We start from the raw sequence: 6,000 nt of genomic DNA, 5'->3' as shown, positions 1-6,000 counted from the left end.
CAATGCACTTTACAGCCAATGATGTACTGTTGTAATGCAAGAAACACATTATACCAGTGGCTCTACTGAATGGATAGGATTCTTAACCTACTTTACACTTCTAATTTAATTCATAAATGAAGTACATTTGAACCGAAAATCTTACAGTTCTGTTACATCATTTATTTCAAAACATAAATTTTCCCCATTTGAAACGTACTGTGGCCTTTCAGAGATTATTGTCCAGAGGTCTTTGTTTAACACTTCCAAAAATAATCCCTCAACAGCCAACAGAACGGACTACAGTTAGAATCTAGAAATTATTTTAAACACATTGGCCCGGATTTTCCGGGACCTATGACCGCATAAGCGGCCGTAAGTGCCTCACAAGTTCCGGGTTTCCGCGTGCGATGCACATGCACGAAAAGACAGAACTTGCGATCTGTCAAGAGTCTTCAGGAGTTCAGCCATGAACTCATTGAATGGTGGTGCAGGCTCGAAGGGCCAAATGGTCTACTCCTGCACCTATTTTCTATGTTTCTATGTTTCCTGACAGATCATCTGCATCCCTGGGAAATGGATATTTGCTGGCAGAGAGTTGGGCTATTTGCCCAACTATTGCCCAGCAAATTCTCATGAAACACTTAATCCTGGTAAGGATTTAAATAAATGTTAAAATACATTTTAAAAAATCATTTTAACATTCAAAAACCTGTAAAATAAGTTTAGGTTATTTTTGGCCCCTTGAAAAATGTTTACATTTATTTTTGAAATAATTACATTTTTGTTTTAAATGTTTAACTTTATTTTAATTAATTTTAAACATATATGTATTTTTTTGGTCATTCCTATTAAGTTTATGGGGATTCCGTACATAAATGGACTCCGCATAAGCATAATGGAAATCCCCTTTCTGATTGGTTGGGCCGACTCACATGATCCCAGGGATGCTTGTGAACTAATTGCACTCCTGGGATGTGTGGGCCTTTATGCATGCGTACGCATAGAGGTCCAGGATTGCAAGTCTCCGTGCATCCAGGTAGGTAGGTAATTTTATTGTGGTTCGAAGGCATCCGCCTCGGAAGCCTCTGACTGCAAACTCAGGCCCAAAATATTTTCATCAGATCCATTAAACCGACAGCTGCAGTTCAACAGATCCAATTCATTCCTCATCCCCATTCAATCCGTTTTAACTACTACACATATTCATTCCATCAGATTATTGATTCAAAGTTGGTCATCAAATGTGGAAGTGCGGCCTGTACAGCAGAAGGATTGAAAGGGTTTGTATCATTCAAGGCATAGCCATTTTTATCACACTGACAAATTTGATAAGTAGGCAGCCCAGCTGATTATTTTGTACCCCAGTAGTGATTTCCATCCCTGCGATGAGAGCTTCCTTTTTTCCAAGCAACATGCCTTCATCAGTTTTCAACTATACTCCCTGGGACTGCTGATTAGGTTGTCTCTCAAATTTATAGGATACAGACAATTCTGCAAGTGATTACTTGAAAACAGATCAACAACAACATTTAGAAATATCAAAACTAGTGACTACATCTTTAAAAGACTCCTTCAGCTAGAATTCTTTTATCTGGTTAATAATTTATAAGTTATTTATAACAGGATCTATATTATGTACAAAAACAGTCCGTTTCCATGTATGCCATTGTTTCTACAAAACAAAAGGTGGATTGTTTTTATTCTCATGTCAGGTAGGTCTTCTATAATACATGGCTTACCTCCTCTTAGCTAGCTGTTGCTCAGCTATCTTTATACTGAAAAATTGCAACAGCAAGAGGATAGAATATATGAAGTGCTCTACATTATGCTGGTTTTATGAGTAGATCCAAACATGTTTAAATGGCTTATCTTCTTAACCAAGTAATTTAATACATTTCACTCCAGGACTGGTGGTACGTCAACCAATATTTTGCTTCAGTTTGAAAGCCGGGTCCAAAACAAGTAGGATAATCTTACCTCACTTTCCACATGGTCACCAGTATGCTGCAATCTTATTTTATACAATTCACTGAGACCACATTAAGCTCAATGCAGGATTTTCGCTGGGACTGGATCACTCCAGGCCATCTTAGCTTCTCATCTTTCAGCACCAGGGTATAGTTGTGTTGTGGCTTTAGCATGTTCTTTGTGCAACGAGGAACCTCAAGTACATTCTTGTGTGGTCCTAATGCAGTCTTTTTGGATGCAATGGGAAAGACAATACACAGAGAACTTTTTGATTTTTGTCTCGTCTTGAAGGTTTTAGAACTGTGATCAGGTTTGACTGCGCACTTTCTTCTATCTGCAATTTGGCCAAATTGATCCCTTCAGAGATTTATTTGTCTCATTTATTTCTATCAGGACAAAAGATGCCCAATAATGGTACACAGGTTTCACTGTTCATGTGGAGTATAAAGCCCTTCAAAATTTCATTTTACATAGAAAAGTTAGTGAAATTCTTGAAGACTTTTTGGTACACCTATATAAAGGTTATTTCTACTTCAATATTGTTGCAATGTAGTATAAGAAAAATCATGAAACCCAAGTTAAGAATATATTCTATACGATTAGATGTTTCTATAAGAACGAGGGGTGTCATTCATACATTTAAAAAACTATCATTGAAATTAGACTCTAGTGTTATATAGGATATGACCATTTATACAACACCCCATCATTACTCTCAGAAATTCTCATAGCACTTCATATACAATAAAGCGCAGAAATTGTTATGTAGGCAAATACAGGAGAAATTTTACAGACGTATGAAACAGTAATGAAATAAGCAGCCAGTTTATCAGTTTTGGGTGGCAGTGGTTAAGATAGAAAATGGCCAGGAAACCAAAAAACTTAACAATTAGGAAGGGATGAGGTCATGAAGAAATTTAAACATAAGGATGAAAATGTTAAATTTGAGGGGTTGAGGGACTGGGAGCCAATGTAGACCAGCAAGCATAGGAATGAAGCAAGACTTGATGCAGGATAGGATACAGGCAACAGAAGTTTGGATGAGTTTGAGGAGGGTGCAGGATGAGAGGCCGGCTAGGATGGGATTGGAATGGTGAAGTCTGGAACTGACAAAGACAGAGCTGAGGGTCTCAGCAGATGAACTGAGCTAGGGACGGAAGTGTGTGATGTGACATCATCATCATAGGCAGTCTTTAGGTGGCTGAACAGTCCAATATGTGAACCACGGTCCCGGTCACAGGTGGGACAGATAGTCGTTGAGGGATGGGGTGGGTGGGACAGGTTTGCTGCACGCTCTTTCCGCTGCCTGCGCTTGATTTCTACATGCTCTCGCCGATGAGACTCGAGGTGCTCAGCACCCTCCTGGATGCACTTAGAGGTGGTATTAGTTGGCCTTTGTGATGGAGAAGATATGGGGTCAGAAGCTCAGCTCAGGGTCACATAGGATGTTGGGGCATGAGCAATCTGGTTCAGCATGAAACAGTGACTGGGGATGAGGCTGAAATTGTTTGTGGTGGGAGCCAAAGACTGTCGATTCAGTCATCCCAATATTTAACTGGAGGAAATTGCAACTCCAGATATCAGACAAGTAGCCGGACAATGGAGAGGCATTGGAGGGTTAAGAGAGGTGGTGAAGAGGTAGAACTGGGTTTAGCCAGTATACATGTGGAAGCTAACTTCATGTAGATGAGGAAGAGGAGGCGGTCAAGAATAGGTCCTTGGGAGACTCCAGAGGCAATATTAGAGAGGAAAGGTAGGCCATTACTGGGGATGCTCTGTCTACAACTGAATAGAAAGGATTGGAACCAAGCAAAACTGACGGGCAGGAAAATACCACCTAGTCCATCGAGCTTGCTCCAACGTAGTCATGAGGCCTGAAGCATTTTTATTAGACACTTAAAAAAAAACAATAAAAACAAAGCCAAATAGGGAAAAAAGGGTTTGGAAATTGATCTCCGAATCCCTTATATAATCAAAACTAGTCCAGGTGAGCACATGGACTATACTTATAAAAGCTAGGTTAACTACCTGTGCCAGGTACCCTGTAATACAAGTGGTGATCTCCATCCCAGCCAGGAACAGGTCCAGGTGTCTTTTGAAGGTATGTAGAGTCTGTACTCACCGCACAAGCCTAATTGAAGAGATTCCAACGTGGAGCTGAAGGAGAGATATGCATGGAGTTGGGAAGTTACAACATGTTTAAGGACTGGAGAGGTTTGAGATCAGTCATAGATTTTTTTTTGATGAGGGAATGTTGGCAGTTTTGAAAGGAGTGGGGTACAGTAGCTGAGGAGAAGAAACCATTTGTAATATCAGCTAGTGTGAGAGTCAGGAAAGAAGGTAGCTGGTCGCTAGGTTAGTAGTAATACAGTCAAGGGACCAGGAGATGGGTCCAATAGTCAAGTCAAGGTCCGAGACGGCATGAAGGGATTTAGGAGAGAAGCTAGAGAAGGTAGCAGGTAGAGGAGTAGGGCAGGGTAGGTGGTTTGGCTTGATGGGCAAAGGAGAGGGAAAAGAAACAGAAAAATGGATGGTCTCGATTGTATTGACGAAAAGTCTGAGCTCCTTGCATTTGTTATTGGAGACGAGTTGGAGGAGGCGGAGGAGAAAGGTTTAAGGAGATGGCTGGTGGTGGATAAAAGATTCGGAGTTGTATCTTCGTTTTCCAAGATGATGCTAGCGGACAGTTTTGGCAGGAGAGAGCAAGGCCAGAGAGTGCTGGTGATGGAAGGTGAAACTATATGTGCATCAAATATGCTCAAGAGAGCGTCCCCTTGGACTTGAGGGAGTGAAGAAAGGGGCTATACCAGGGTCACTCCCAGCCCTTTCTGAAATACTGCTATAGGGTTTTTAACATTCATCTGAATGGGCAGACAGGACCTCTGTTTAATGTTTCAAAGGATAGTACTTCTGAGAAAGCAGCACTTCCTCAATACTATGGGGAGCGGGCAGAGAAGTGGACTTGAGTCCATGATCGTATTAAATGGCATAGCAAGCTCAAGGGGCCAAATGGCCTACTCCTGCGTCTATTTCTTATGTTCTTATACTAGATTTGGACCCAAGTCCTGTAGCAAACAGACTTGCATTTATATAGTGCCTTTCATGATCTCAGCATGTGCCAAAGCACTTTACAATCAATGAAGTACTTTTGAAGTGTGATCACTCTTATAATGTAGGAAATCACCTATGGATTTTTGTGCCATGCAGATACTGCTTAGTCATTTTCAATTACGTGCATCAACTCTGGCTTAGTGGTAGCACTTCTGCCACAGAGGCAGAAGGTTGTGGGTTCAAGTCCCACTTGAGCACAAAATCTAGGCTAGCGCTCCGGTGCAGTGCTGAGGGAGTGCTGCACTGAGATGCCACCTTTTGGATGAGACGTTAAACTGAGGCCCCGTCTTCCCTCTCAGGTGGATGTAAAAGATCACATGGCACTACTTCAAAGAGCAGGGGAGTTCTGGCCAATATTTATCCCCTACGCATCATCACTAAAATAGACAATCCAGTCATGATCACATTGCTGCTTGTGGGACCTTGCTGTGACTATACTTCAAAAGTGAATCAGTGGCTATAAAGCACTTTGGGACACGCTGAAGTTGTGAAAGGCACTATATAAATGCAAGTCCATGTAGCACAGTGTATTCGTTGTAATAGTTTCACAGAAGTTCAAGAAACAATTCTGTAGATACTCTTCAAAATTGTCTTTGGAAGCCATCTCTGACTACAGTGCATATAGATTACAATGCAAATGTTTCGTACAGGTTTATTTATTGGAGAGCATTTGCATCAGGAAAACTGAAAAGCTACAAACAAAAAAAAAACCTTACTAAGGAGAAAACAGAACAATCATCTCTAACAGATTCTACACAAAGTGTCAAGACATTGGTGTTGTTTACAATGCACAAATGAATTCAAAATGTACACTTTTTACAACATGGATTGTGATGAGGAAGGCACTATTCAGCTGCTTGTGTTTTAAACAGTTATATAGAGCACAATCCATGTTTTCCCAGTATTTACATTCTGTACCTTATCTGTTCATGCCTTCAG

The sequence above is a fragment of the Pristiophorus japonicus genome, chromosome 8 (assembly GCF_044704955.1).
Source record: "Pristiophorus japonicus isolate sPriJap1 chromosome 8, sPriJap1.hap1, whole genome shotgun sequence".
NCBI lineage: Eukaryota > Metazoa > Chordata > Chondrichthyes > Pristiophoridae > Pristiophorus > Pristiophorus japonicus.
This window is presented reverse-complemented; position numbering follows the sequence as displayed.